Source organism: Perognathus longimembris, chromosome 28, assembly GCF_023159225.1.
Source record: "Perognathus longimembris pacificus isolate PPM17 chromosome 28, ASM2315922v1, whole genome shotgun sequence".
NCBI classification, from domain to species: Eukaryota; Metazoa; Chordata; class Mammalia; order Rodentia; family Heteromyidae; genus Perognathus; species Perognathus longimembris.
Window position 1 is genome coordinate 31,582,384 of NC_063188.1, and position 16,440 is coordinate 31,598,823.

The window sequence follows — 16,440 nt, forward strand, 5'->3', positions numbered from 1 at the left end:
CCATGTCAGAGACAAAAAGAACATATGTATATGCTCCTTCATTTTGCCTCAAGTATGAGAAATGACAGAAAGGAAGTACTTATTCCTTTTTCCTCAGTGTTCTGGGAGCTTTCTAAGGAAATAAATAATTATAAAATGAATTGATAACTTGATATGCCCACATAACGCAATGAAGAGAAAAGGTTCATCTCTCCATTTCTTCTACTATAATAACTGCTATCAAAAAGAGTGCATAGGAATGTTGTCTGGATTTTGAATTTGGTGACAGAGTTACTGAGTTTTTTTTTAACCTAATCTTATTCTTTTTATGCCAGTCCTAGGGCTTGAACTTAGGGCCTCGGCTCTGTCTTTGAGCTTTCATGCTCAAGGGTAGCACACTACCACTTGAAACATAGCTCCACTTCCAGCTATTTTGGGTGGTTAGTTGGAAATGAGAATCTCACAGACTTTCCTACCCATGCAGCCTTTGGACCCTGATGCTCAGATGTCAGCCTCCAGAGTTGCTAGGATTACATGTGGCACCTGCCTTTTTGCTTAATCTTGGCAAATGAGCAGTAGTGGTTGGGGAAAACACCTATGGCATGATGACACATCTCTGTTCTTGTCGACTTTTTAGAGTCACTGTTCTATTAACTGGGGCCTCTGAAGCATCAGAGCATCCACTTGGAAAATAGCTAGGGTGATGAAAGTTGAGGGTGCATCTCACATGTTACTGAAATTTCTTGTCAACCAAATTCTATTCTCAGATATCACTAGGTGATAGTAAGTCAAGCATTATTCAAATGGTGTCTGTCACCTATTGATAAGGAATCCCTTTACCCTTTCTTCCTCACATCTCCTAAACATTACTGAGATATAATTGTTTCATTAAAATGTCAATAAAATCAGACTATTTGGGGTTGTTATGCTTGGATATTAGGTATGGCTGATTATATGATGTCACTCATTAAATTTTCGTGGATGTTGCCAGAATTTTCTTAATAGTTCAGATTTATTAGTAGGTGATGAAATTCACTTTAGCATAGTTTCTGAAAATTGATAGTGGTCTAATGTGTTTATAGAGATAACAGTATATGTGCTAACCTTGCCATTTTGGATGGACATGTTTTCTAAAACATGTCTTAAAAATTATGGTATTTACATTTATTGTGCACTTGAAAACATATCAATGTCACTAATTGCAGAGCCCTGTTTAATAGCATCACTGATGTTACTATTCAGCTCCTTGTCTGCCTGTAGTTCTTGATTTTTTCTCACTCAAGGAGTTGTGGATTTCTCTCTCTAGGGTATAATTGGCTAAATCCCATACTGTGGTGATAATAAGACTAATGTACTTGATGAAAAGCCATTATGTTTGCATTAGGATCAGGTTTCTCTCAGCAATTAGAATTTGAGGAAGACATTTGCCTTCTCAAGAAGCATAGTTTTGAAGACACAAGTGCAGTAATGTGGGATCAATGCCACATGAGCATTGGAGGAAAATGCTGTTAGATTTGAAAAGAATGAACATGAACTTTTAGTTGATTTCAAAGCCCTTGGGAGCAGGTGTAGTAGTCGTAGTATTTGTGGTTTGTCATTAATATAGAAACAAAAAATATGAAGTCTGCCAATGAAGTAGTAGTATGACTCAAGGTGTATAGCACAACTTTGATTGAAAAAGTCTCTGCCATCTATGCCATTTTCTATAGTCTATCTTGAATATGACCTGACCTGAAAATGACACTAGCTCTTTGAAAGGTAATCAGAGCTGGGTCTCAAAAGTAGAGTGTAAATTTGAGAAAAGATTAGGCCACAATTTATGGAAAAATTCACTTTGTGAGTTCTAAAGTAGGTGAATGGTGCCTTATCAACCACATAGCAAGAGAGACAAAATGATATATGGATGACAAGTCCTTGATTTCCACCTGAGATTATTCAGGTTTGAATGCTACTTTATACTTGACTTGTAATGTCAACCTGAACAAGTTACCAAATTGAAAGACCTTTGGTGCTTTACATTTATTTTTTTTTCTGTTAAATACAGCTAATTATTGGCTATAGCTTAGGACTATGGTTAAAATTTATATATCTCACATATTTAAATCTTTTGAACAGAACCTGCCTCACAAGTAGTCCTCAAGTTTGATACCTCGGTCAAGTAGAAATGTGTGAAGCCTAAAGTCAGAACATTTTTAGTAATACATGAGTCCACAAAAGCTTTTTATGAACTTGAATGCTTTTCAGTAAGCAAGAAGAATCTAGTCTAAGATGACTTCCTTAATTCTCTCAACAACAAGAAATCCTGCTATGGCTCTTTCTCATTATGCTGGGAATATTAACACAATTTTTAAAATTCTGCTTACTTATTTTTACTCTTGCTCCCCTTTAACCCTATCTCATTTAGGAAACTCTAATAACAAACTACATTGCTTTCACTACTATTATCACCATCATTCTCACTGGTTCCCTGTATTTAAGAATTGGTTCCCTGGCCACTTCGTCCACTCTTCACTTGCATTCTGGTCTTGGAGGCAAATTTAGATCAGGAACATGCTTATGATTCACACTTTGTGTAACAATCCTCCTAATTAAGTTGAATTTGGGGAAAATGACACCTATCCGCTGAAAGTAGTTATTTGGGTTACTTGTGTTATTCATGAGTAATGATAAGTCAGGCACATTAAAGATATTCATTTAATAGTGTCAGTGAAACATTCTGTACTGTTTCAGTGAAGAGAAAGTAACTTACTTAAAAGTGACAAACAATATTCTTTTTGTGGCATATTGACTTTTTCAAAATAGACTTTCCTACAAGTTAGGATCTTTAACAATTTAAAGGAGAGTTAAAAATATATAAATGCACATAACCAACATAACATATCATAGTTTATCTAATTTTAGTGATTGCTTAGCTTTTAAGAGGTTATTTTTTATCTTCTTTTACCCCATTTCTTCTTACACTAAGGAAGGAGTAAATCATCCAGGCATGAAGATTGTATAGCAGATAGTAGTATCTCATTCAATTTTAATTTTTATTGCTTTTATAAAGATGATAAGTAGAGGAGTCACATATTCCTAAGTCAGATAATGACAATATTTCTTTTGGGACAATGTCACCCTTTTCATTGCTATTTTCCAGTTCCCATCTACAAGTTATATAGCTTGTTTTCAACATACTGTCTAGTGAGAACCACTTCTGCATTTCAGATTTATTTTTTATGCCAACAATATTAAGGCTTGAATTCAGCTCACATTTTCACATGGCTTTTTCATTTAAGCCTGGTGCTCATCTACTTGAGCCATAGCTCCACTTCTGTCTTTTTGGTGGTTAATTGCAGATAAGACTCTCTGACTTTCCTGACCATGCTAGCTTTGAACTGTGAGCCTCAGATGTCAGCCTCCTCAGCACATAGGATTACAGATATGAACTACCAGTACCTGGCCCAATTTCATATTTTAAGGTTGATTTGATGTCAAACTCTGAGTAACACTAATCCAAAAAAGAAAAAATACATAATCAAATACAAGTTCTATTGTGCTTGGCAATGTAGACACAAACTTATGAAATAACTTGTTGTTTTACCTCAGTTTAAATGCTAGTGCTCTGAATCCATATAACTATGACTATTTTTGCAAGCCTAGTAATTCCATTTGAAGGCATCACCTTCATGGATTTGCTTCCAACTGTACTCAGATTCTTTCTGAAATGATCACATAAGTTGTATATGTGAAATGCAAATCACTGAAGTGCTGGACATTGAAACTATACATTCATTGTCACATGCAGTCCCTTTCTTTTTACTCTGCAAGGTAGAGAAGGTGCCTTATTTAGAAATTAGTCTTGGGAAATTCCTGATCTCATCAGTTAAATGTTTCTTGCTCTACCCTTGAATGTCATGGAACAGAAGTCTAATATGTATCTCTAAAAGAAAGTTGTATTTTTCAGATTTAGCTAAAACCCACAAAACTTCTTTGTAAAAAAGTACTTTTTAGTTTTTTCTATTCTTTCAGATGATCAATGATATTGAACACAAATGCTTACTGAAGAAATCTAAATTAGCACAACAATATTAAGGAGAATGGGACGGTCATAAAATGTTAAATAAAATGATTATATATGCACACAGATGTGTATAGCCATGTTAATAATAAAAATTATCAGTCATATTTCCTCTATGAAATTACCAAAGATTGAAACAAACCATTCATGGCTGGGCATTATCATCCAGATGATAATGGGATGGCAAATTAGTGAAAATTTTCTGTGGCGAAATTTGGCAATACAGAGAAAAATTTGAAAGTATTCACAACCCATTATATGTGCTTCTAAAAATTTATATTAAGAAAACAACCAGTGTTGCATAGATTTATATACCAGAAATGTTTGTCGTGGAGCTTTTAAAATAGTATGAAGTGGAAACTTAGTAATAGCTCCAAATATATGACTAGTTAATAGGTTATGATTCAACTATGTATTGATATGGAAATTTTTTAATTTTTTATTATCTTTAGTTGAACAATGGAGTTGCCATTTAACTAAAGCACATTAGGAATACAATATATCTTGATCACCCCTTTGAACATTCTCATTCATCCCTTCCCTGCCAATTCCTTCCCTTGTTCTTCTTAATTTGTAAAATATACGCTGGATTTTGACTGCTTCTCCCCCTCCTCTCCTCTCTATTTCCCTACCCTTTCCCCCCTAGATTACACCTTAACCCTTTTGAGTACCCAATTATTGGTATTTTATTTTACTGAACTTTGATTTTGGCTTTCTAAGGCATTAAACTATTTGAGATCTCCCTTGAGTTTACTATATTTCAGTTAATATGTTTGTGTATACTTGCATAGCACCCAAAGTATTTATTTATATATTTATAAACTAAATCTAGTCTCCATATATGAAAGAAAATATGTATTATTTGGGTCTCTGGGTCTGACTTACTTCACTTAACATAATTTTTTCTGGGTATTTCCATTTATTTATGAATGGTACAATATCACTCATTCTAATGTATGAGTAAAATTCCATTACATATCAATACCACATTGTCTTGGTTCATTCATCCATTGAGGGGCATCTAGGCTAATTCTGTACCTTGGGTATAGTGAATAGTGCTGCAGTAAACATAGTTGTGCTAGTGGCTTTACTGTATCCTGGTTTGTAATCTTTCGGATAAATGCCCAGGAGTGGAATTGGTGGGTAATTGGGTAGTTCTATGTTCATTTTTTGAGGAACCTTCACAGTGCTTTCTTGCGTGGTTGAAAAAGTCTAACCCCACCAACAGTATATTAAGGTTCTCTTTTGGATGCATCCTTGCCAGCATCTGTTATCATATTTTTTAAAAATAAGGGCCATTCTAACTGGGGTAAGGTAGAATCGCAGTGTTGTTTTGATTTGCCATTAATGTTGAGTATTCCTTTATGTGTCTTTTGGTTATTTTTACTTCTTCTGAGAAGGTTCTTCAGCTCATTAGTCTGTTCCAATATTGCCCAAATAGTCTACAAATTCAATGCAAGACCCAACAAAATCCCAACAACATTCTTCAACGAGATAGAGAAAGCAATCAAAAAATTCTTATGGAACAACAAAAGACCCCGAATAGCTGAAACAATCCTTACAGACAGAACAGTGCTGGAGGAATAACAATAACAAATGTCAAACTCTATTACGGAGCTATGATAATTGAAACAGCTTAATACTAGTACAAAAGCAGGCCTGAAGATCAATGGAACAGAATAAAACCCAGAAACAAACCCACAGAACTATAGCCATTTGATATTCAATAAGGGAGCCAAAAACATATACTGGAAAAGACAGCCTTCTCAACAAATGGTGCTGGCAAATTTGGATATCCACATGCAAAAAAAACTGAAACTAGATCCTTATTATCCCCTGTATTACCATCAATTCAAAACGAATCAAAGTCCTAAATAAAAGACAAGAAGCCATGAAACTATTACAGAAGTGTAGAGAAAACTTCAGGCACTGGTATACACTTTCTAAGTAAACATCCAGAAGCACAGCAAATCAAGAAAGACTTGATACATTGGACTGCATCAAACTAAAGAGTTTCTTCATGGCAAAGGACATAGCCAACAAGCTACAAAGACAGCCTACAGAAATCTGGTCAATAATTAGAATAGAATCTTATCACTAGGCATTATTGTTAATAAGGTAAAACTATTCTAATAATGTTTCTGGTGTTTGAAGAAATAGAAAGGCCTTCTAGTTTCTAGTTTGACATACCAGCTGAATGAACTGAAAAGAAGCAATTCTTCTTATATTATGAATGGAAATGAAAATAAAAGGTATGTAGATTGGGAGGGAATAAATAAGACTGTTTTTGTTCACAGATGACACAATTGTCCATTCCATGAAGCCAAGACTAATATATAAAAATCAATTGCTTTTCTCTATACTAGCAATGTACAAGAGGAATTTGAAATAAATGAATACACCATTTGTATTAGCACATTGGTACATCAGTACTAATTATTACTACTCATGTAGCAAAATTCTGAGTGAAATACACTATTTTAAACTATATATTACATCTTTAGACTTGTTCTTCCTATATACTAGATATTTTGTATCATGCGACCTATCTACCTTTTCCCCCTCTATACTGTGTTTTATTTTTCTTTAGGTATGTGGTTTGTTTTACTTAGCATAATGTGTACAGTAGCATATTCATCTTTAAAATAAGGAGATCTGCCATTTGCCACAACATATATGGACCTGGAAGACATTATGCTGATTGAAATAAAAACAAATAAATGGAGAAAGACATACAAAAATGTCCAGTAATCCATAGGAAGCTGGATTTGCTGTATTTATTTCAGAGAAAGACCTCAGGGTAAGAAAGCTATCATATATAGCAAAATAATGTCAAAAATGACATAATAGTGTTTATTATGTACATACCTAACAGTATCTGATAGATGCTAGACAGACAGACAGACGAAAGAATTTATCTAACAATAGCAGAATATACATACGTCATAAATACTTCAAGGCATTATGTGACATTTACCTAAATAGAACACACTCTGGTTCATAAAATGCAATTTAGCAAATGTGAAAGAGTAGGAATCATATAAAATATGCTTTCAGCCCATATTGCAATTAAACTAGAAACCAATAATGGTGATAGACGTAATTTCTAAATAGCTCATGGACCAAAGAAGCAGTCTGAGAATAAATTAAATTAAATTAAATAAGAATGAAAATGCCACATATCAAAGGTTGTGTGTTGTCTTGAAAAATGTAATATAGAATACCACATGAGCTTTCTCTACCACTCCTGAGAACATGTGCAAAGGAACAACCTACACTTGTTTATTGTAGCATTCTTCACAGTAGCCAAACTGTGAAATGAGCTTAGTTGTTCTTCAGTTCTGAATGGATGAAGAAACTATGACAAATATACAAAAAAGGAAAAGGACAGCCATAAAAAGAAAAAGGACATAATGTTTATAGGAAATTGGATAGAAATGGAAACTATAATATTAAATAAAATAAGTGAGACTGGGAAAGACAAACACCGCATGTCAACCGCCCCCCCCCAAATTCAAGACATGAAAAAGTAAATGTTGAGAGTGTCAAATGAGAGGACTATATGGATGTGGAAACCAGTGAAAGAAATGAGATCAAAGAAAAAGGTGATTAAAAGTAAATATGATTGAAATACTTCATATATAAATATGGATAATAAAATACATAGAATAATGAATCCTGTTAGAATTATTCTAACAGAGGGGATAACAAAGGGGGTGATTTTGATTATAGTGTATAAATATACACGTATGGAAATATCACAAAGTCCTGTGTACTATTAATATTTTCTAATAAAAAAGGGAAAAATACAAAAAGTTTGGGGGCTGCAAAGAAATAGAAATAAAAGCTATGTATGACAAGCACATAGCCACTATCATACTAACTGGTGAAAAGTTGAAACCACTTCTTCAAAAGTCAAGAATGAAACAAGGGTGTCTACCCTCCCCACTCTAATTCAATATAGCTCTGGAATTCCTAGTCAGCCCCAAAAGGCTAGTTAAAGAAGTAAATGAGACAAATGGAAAGGGTTGAAGTTAAATTATCCCTTTTTTGCAAATTAAATGATCCTATACTAACAATCCCTAAAGACTCCCAACAAACCATTTCTAGATTTGGTGAACACTTTGTCAATGTAGTAGGTTGTAAAATTAACATAAAAACCAGTGGTTTTTCTATATAACTACAGTTCAGTCTTACAAATAAACCAGGAAAAATATTCACAGTAGCAGAGAAATAAATCTGTCTATAGGGGTGAGAAACATCTAAAATATAAAACATTTTAAAAAGTAATTGAAGACATTAAAAGATGTAAATACCTCCCAGGTTCCTGGATTTGCAACGTAAATTTGTGAAAATGGCTGAAAGAAATATAGTGGGACTTTCAACTTAATCCTCATAAACATCTCAGTAGTATTTTTACAGAAAGAAAAGTCAGTCCTAAAATTCATATGGAAACATAAAAGATCCTTAATAGCAAAAGCAATCCTGAACCAAAGGAGCAATGCTGGAGGTATCACAATTTCAGTCTTCAAATTGTACTATAGAGCCATAGTAATAAAATCAGCATGCTACTGAACCAACACACACACACACACACACACACACACACACACACACACACACACAGATCAATAGAAATCCTAGAATAAATCTACACAGGCCCTAATTTCAAGCTCCACAACTGACAAAAATTGACTTATGGATGTGGGCGCCAGTAGCTCACAACTGTAAACATAGCTACTCAAGAGGTTGAGGTCTGAGGGTCTAGACTCAAAACAGTCCAGCTAGGAAAAGTCTACAAGACACTTATCTCCAACTAATCACCAAAAGAGCCAGAAGTGGAAAGTTGCTCAAGTACTAGAGCATCAATCTTGAGTGAAAATGCTAAGGATGAGTACCTTGACTTTGAGTTTAAGCCCTAGTATAAGCACAAAGAAAAAGAAAAAAAAGATTTCTTGGCTACAGTCAAATTAGTGCTTAGAGGATGAAGAAGAAATCAATTCCAAAGCACATTGTCTTGATCCATTCATCCACTGAGAGGCATCTGAATTGGTTCCATATCTTGGCTATAGTAAAGAATGCTGCAATGAACACAGTTGTGCTGGTAGCTTTAGTATGGCCTTGCTTATGGTCTATTGGATAAAAGCCCAGGAGTGGAATTGCTGCATCATAGGGAACCTCTATGTTTAGTCTTTTGAGGAAGCTCCATACTGCTTTCCAGATTGTTTATTTTGTTGAACTTTGATTTTGCTTTTCTAAGGAATAACTGTTTAAATTCTCACCTGAATCTACCATATTCCAGTGAATGCATTTGTGTATACTTGCATACCATACAAAGTATTTAATTATATGTTTATAATCTAATTCTAGCTATGAAAGAATATGCAATTTTTGTCTCTCTGGGCCTGACTTACTTAACATAACTTTTCCATGTCATTCCTTTTCTTTCAAATGATGCAAAGACAGCATATATGTCAATGAAAAAGAAAACAGTACAACAATGAGAAAGTCAATGAAATTAATAGATAGCTATTTGAAAAATCAATGGAATAATGAACTTTCTGGCCATGTAAACTAAGAAAAAAGATGATGCAAATTAGGAATATGAAATGAAGGTCTTAGACTTTAAAATAATAAAAGACAAATGAACGGGGAGTCACTCAGTACCTCTGTATTCTCAACATATGTGTGTCTAATAACAGGCCCGAATTTGAAATATACTAAGAACTCTTAAAAATAAATAGTAAAAAATGAAGTCATTAATAAATAAACAAATTATCAAAGAAAATATTTCATCAAGGAAGACTTTCTAATGGTAAATAAGTATATGATCAACATTATATGCTATTAAAGAGTAAATATCAAAACAAGATGCCTTCATACATTTAATAGAATGGCCCAAAGCCAAAACACTGACAATAGCAAATGCTTAGTGAATCATATGGATCAACAGAAATTCTCTTTCATTGTTAGGGAGATTGAAGAACAGTAAAGTTAATTTAACTCTGTTTGGAAATTGCTTTAAAAGGAAAACATAACTTTACCATATAATCCGGGAAGTATACTACTACTTATGAGCTAAAGGAGTTCAAATTTATGTCCACACAAAAACATGTACTCTAGTACTTATGGAAGCTTTAATTCCATAAACAATTCCACCAAAATGTTTGTCAGGAAAGGAATGGATGTATAGGCTTTAGTTCATCCATATAATGGATAATAATTCAACAATACAAAGAAATGGAACCAGGCACCATTGGCCATGCCTCTAATCCTACTACTCAGGAGGCTGAGATCCAAGCATATGGTTCAAGGGCTGGGATGTAGCTCAGTGGCAAAGCGCTTGCCTAGCAAGTGCAATGTCCTGGGTTCGATCCCCAGTACCCAAAAAGAAAACACACACACACAAAAATACAGTTAAAAAAAACCCAACCAAGGATCATGGTTCAAAGCCTCCCTGGGCAGGAACACCCATGTCTCCAATAAATTACCAATAAAGCCAGTAGTGGAGTTGTGGCTCATGTGGCAGACCACTAGACTTGAGCAAAAATGCTCAGGTTCAGTGTCCAGGCCCTGAGTCCAAGTTCCAGGACTGGCACAAGAAAAAATTATTGGAAGAAAGAGGGAGAAATGGACACAACTCATGAAAGCACATGGTTAAGTGAAGGCTTATTTTAAAATATTTTAAAATATATGTGGCATTCTGGAAAGATAAAACTAAAGAGTTAAAAATGAAATTAGTGGTTTCCAGGAGTAGAGCCAGGGAAAAGAGGATCATGGGACGAACATGTAGAAAACAGGGGACTTTTCAAAAGTATGAAACTAGTCTAGATGAGACTATAATGGTGGATATTGTAATTATATATTTGTCAAAATGCATAGAAATTACAACACAGAGTGTTTTTTTGCATTCAGTAAAATTTGATCTTAATAATACAGTTTTTTTGAGTTTGGTAAATGCATTCTGTCATGTAGACACCTCAAAAATAAAAATATAGAATTTTACCACCATTCAAAGTCTGACTAAATGTTGCCCCTTTGTTGTCAATTCCTTCCTCCACTTCAGGCCTTAGCAGCTGCTGTCCATGTTTTGTCCCTGTGAATTTGACTATTCCAGAATGGAAATAACTGTAATTGTACTAACATTTTTCATTTAATGTAATGTCTCTGAGCTTCATGAATATTTGTATGACGAGCCATTCATTATTTCAAATTAATGACTAATAGTCTATTGTCCAGATGGTTATAAATTCATCATTTAGAGAATATTTGAATTGTTTTCTATTGTTGATGAGTATAAAATAAGGTACTTGAAGCATTTATGTACAGATTGAATGAATATGAATTTTATTTCACTTGGGCAAGTAACTAGGAATAAGACTGATGATAGTAAGTACATGTTTAAATTTTAAGAACTTTCCAAGTTGTTTTCTGGAGTGGCTGTATTACCAGCAGAATATGAGAGTTACAGTTGTTTCATATCTTCACTAACACTTGACAATGTCAAGTTGTTTGAGTTTTGCCGTACTAATAGTTGGCTTATTAGGTTCAATTTTCATTTACAGAATGACTAATATGTTTTACATTTCTCTATCTTCTTTGGTAAAGGAACAATTCAAACTACTCTTTTCTAAAAATGTGGTTATATTCTTATATTTGCCCTCATTTCCTTATATAATGTAGATAAAAGTCCTTTATCAGGAATATAATTTGTAATAAATATTTTATTTTACTGTGGCTTTTCTCTTCACCTCCTTTTTCTGTTTTTTTTTTTTCAGAGAGTATGTCAATATATAGCTGAGCTCAGCTGACCTTGAACTCACAATCCACATTTGTCAGAGGAATATGCCACTAGACCCTGCTATTGTCATTGTTCTTTTAGTACCGTCATATTTAATAGTATTTCTTTCATAGGCTATGCTGTTTCCTTATGGCTCTTTGCCTAAGACAAGATTACCAGGATAGTCTCCTATGTATTCTTCTGGAAGTTTTAAAGTATTAGGTTTAATATTAAAGTCTATGATTCATCTTGAGTTCATTTTTATATGTGGTGTAAGATATGGAAGAAGGTTTACTTCATTTTATGTTACGCATGACTATCCAAAAGTTGCAGCAGCATTTGTTGAAAACATTATTATTTCTCCATGGAATTTCCTTTGCACCTTGGTGGAAAATCAATTGACCACATAAGTGTAGGTCTGTTATTTGATATCCTATCGATCTGTTTATGTAACATTTTGCCAAAACTACAGTGTTTTCAAAATTGTACTTTTATATTGGGTCTCTAACATCTTTCTTTTTCAAACTTGTTTTGGCTATTCTACTTCCTTAGACTTTCCATATAAATTTTTGATTAGATTACCATTTAAAAAATATCCTGCCAATACTTGCATTTGAATTCCATGGAATTTATAATTCACTTTGGGGAGAATTGACATCCTGACAATATTGTATCATCTAATCTACAATAAAACATACATCCCTCCATTTTCTTTGATCTTCATTATTTCTTCTGTCAATGTTTTGTAGTTTTCTGAGTGTAGACTTTTTGGCTAGATTTAAATTTCAAGATTTGCATGTGCTGAAGGAGTTGTTGTAAATTGTGGGTATCACAATTTTATTTTCCCATTATTTACTATAGAAAATACAAGTGTGCTTGGTTTCTTTTTAGTTTGCTTTGTATATTGGGATTTCCTACAATTTATAGTAACATTTTAATAGATTCCCTGGGATTTTTGTGTAGAGATCATGACATCTATAAATGGAAATTTTCACTTTTTGCCTTCCAATGTGTGGCCCTTTTGTTTCTTTTTTTCCTGATTTTACTGGTGAAGATTTTCAGAAGTGGTTGGGCTTATGTCCTTAGCTGAATCCCAGTCTTAGAAAGCATTTGGTTTTGTGTTTTTTTATTGTAATGTTACTTATAGTTTTGGGGAAGGCCCTTTATCAAGTTGAGGGAGTTCTCTTGCCAGTTTGCTGAGTATTGAAGGAAGGTAGGATTTTGTCGCAGGTTTTTTCTGCATTTATTGCAGTGACAATACAGAAATAATTTACAAATTGAATACGATGCATTGATTAAACTGGGAATGATGAGTTACCTTGATATTTCCAAGACAAACCTTATTTTTTATTTTTTATTTTTTGGCCAGTCCTGGGCCTTGGACTCAGGGCCTGAGCACTGTCCCTGGCTTCTTCCCGCTCAAGGCTAGCACTCTGCCACTTGAGCCACAGCGCCGCTTCTGGCCGTTTTCTGTATATGTGGTGCTGGGGAGTCCACCTAGGGCCTCGTGTATCCGAGGCAGGCACTCTTGCCACTAGGCTATATCCCCAGCTCCCCAAGACAAACCTTATTTGTTCAGAAATTATTATTTTAATATATCATTCAATTTAATTTACTAAAATACTGTTGAAAATTTTAGCATCCATGTTTGCACGGGAAATTGGTGTGCAGTTTCTCATAACACAGTTGATTAGCTTTGGGATACCATGATTCTTTCTTCAAGTTTATCACTGCAAAGCATTTCCTGCTCTTCAGTTTTTGTTGAAAAGGAAAGTAGAATGCTTGCTAGAATGCACCAGTGAAACTACCTGGCTTGTTCATTGTGAGATAGTTTCCAACAAATTCAAATTCTTGACAAATATGTAGAACTATTCAAGTTATATATTTTTCTAGATGCTTTTGATGATGAATATTTTTAAATTAATCTATTTCATGCAAGTAGTTAAGCTACCTGATATAAAGATATTCGCAACAATTTCTTTTTATTCATGTAATGCCTATAGATTCTAATGATGTTCTCATTTTTGTCATTAGTATTTATAATTTGCACATTCTCTTTTATAACTTTGGTAACCTTACTAGAGTTTTTGAAACCTACTTTTATTAGCATACATTAACAATATAGGGGTTTGATTGTGATAATTCCGTAGATGCTAGCACTTTACTTTGAAGAAAATACCCCTCTAATTGCATTTCTATAACTCTATCCTTCCTCTCTTTTTCGTGTGTGTGCTGGCCCTGGGACTTGAACTCAGGTTTAGGGCTCTAGCCCTGAGGGTTTTTGCTTTATTGCATATGAGTCTCACAAGATTTCCTGGCTAGGCTGTCTTTGAACCAGGATCCTCAGATCTCAGCCTCATAAGTATTGAGGATTACAGGTGAGCCACTGTCGCCTGACTTCCTCCCCAGTATCCAATGCCTAACGTATGAAACTGTAACCTCTGTGTACATCACTTTGACAATAAATAAGAAAAAATAAAACAGTATATACAACAGAAAAACCTCTATTTGGTGTGATCCATATGCTATCCTCATATATATGTGTATATACATTATACACATATATATAATATAGGTATATGTGTATGTGTGTGTGTTTATATGATGAACTTTTGCTATTTTTACCCCATCCTCTTCATTCTTACTAGAGGATTCTATATCTTATTGATCTCCCCCAGAGAACAGAGTTTAGTTTCAAAGAGTTGTTTATTTGAATTCTTTTTTTAATATCATTGATTCCTGTTTTATTATTATTATTTCTCTGGTTTTTTAATCTGCTTTTTCTGTTTTCTTAAAGTATTGATTTGACACTTTTCTCCATTTGTACTGTAAGTGCTTAAAATATCAATTTCTTTATAAAAAAACTTATTAGTTGAATTCCACCAATTTGATGTATTGAGTCTTCATTTTTATTTAATATGAAATAGTTTCCGCTTTCTCTTGGGATTTCTTCAGTTATGGGCTATTTGTATTAGCATGCTAAAATGGTCACTTCACATGCTGAGATTATGTTCATGTTTACATACTTTCATATTATTGTTTGTGTTTTCTAATTTTCTACATTGAACATGAATGTGTCACTTTATAATTAGAGAAAAACTAAATATAATATATAAGTACATTTAAAGCACTTTGTAACTTAGTTTCATTTAGTCCTCCAACACCTGCTTCAGAAACATAATCTAATTTTACAGATGTTGAAAACTGATATTGAAAGAGTTTAAGCGACTTCATTAATGTCACACAGCTAGAGCTAATTAGGACCCAAATCCAAATTTTGTCTCCCAACTTATTTTTTAAGTTATAAATAAAGAGTTGAAGAGGAAATTTGAAGCACAGAAATGGTGAGAAAAAGGATGAACCAGTTCAGCAGTGATACTAGACCCTATGTTGGAAATGAACGCTACAACTTGTGGGGGGTTGGCCAGGAGAAGAAAAATGGCAAAAACGAGGGTGACACTGTTCAAAAAGAAATGTGCTCATACCTGATTTATGTAACTGTAATCCCTCAATACATCATCTTTATAATAAAATTTAAATTAAAATAGAAAAGGAAATTAGAACTTGTATCGGGGCAGGCATTTGGAGATTCTTAGAATCAGTAAGTGATGAGAGGTATTTTTCTGAGTGTAGATGTATTTGATTACTAGAGAGGTACAAACATCATTTCTATTCCCAAGAATTGCCTGCTCATGTTCTTAGGTACTTTTTCCATTGGATTTGTTGTTCTTCTTTTTTTCACTCTGATTTGAAATATTTAAAAATATCATATCTCAGTTCCTCAATTTCCTGTATTTCCTTTATTCTTTTGAGTGTTTTATACTGGCCCTGGGGCTTGAACTCAGGGCCTGAGCACTGTCCCTGAGCTGTTTTTCTAAAGGCTAGTGCTCTACCACTTGAGCCACAGATCTACTTCTGGCTTTTCTGAGTAGTTTATTAGAGATAAGGGTCTCACAGACTTTTATTCCTAGGCTAGCTTTGAACCGCAATCCTCAGATCTCAGCCTCCTGAGTAGCTAGGATTAGAGGCATGAGCCACCTGTACCCCACTCTTTAGATTTTAATAATAGAGAAATGTGTAGTGAAATGAGGAAAATTCATGTGCTTGCTGTAAGAAGAGCATTGGTTTATTTTTCACTTTGTATAAGAAGGGACAGAAGAGGATAAGGTTGGAATATAATTACTTGATTTAGAAATTCAGTTTACCAGACAATTTGTCAATTGCTTACATTCATTGTCCCAGAGTGTACTGGATCATGTGATGGGAAATGGTAAAGAAGAAAAGTTGTCTACTTTTTGAGGTTCCTAACAACAAAATAAGATATGTAAAATACGACAAATAATATGGTATATGCTCAAGTTTAGAATGGAAGGGAAAAATCTTTTTCAATCAATGAAATGAGTTAACTGGGAGTTTTATATGAAAGAGGAAGTTTGTAGCTTGAATGGAAGCAGGAACTGTATGTAAAAAATATGCTCATCCTTTTATTCCTAGAACTTAGCATAGTGCTTGAGAAACAGTGAGTGCACAAATATTTAATGCTTGGATAATGTTAAAATATGTAGGCAAAGACACTTATACACAGAGATAACATAAATTCTGCTGTCAATATTTCAGATAT

General features: G+C 33.9%; 1 protein-coding gene across 4 annotated transcripts in view; it reads left to right on the forward strand.

Moving 5' to 3' along the window:
- Chrdl1 (chordin like 1) overlaps nucleotides 1-16,440 on the forward strand; it is a 115,224-nt gene that overhangs the window by 13,050 nt on the left and 85,734 nt on the right. The gene's annotated exons all lie outside the window — the stretch shown is intronic.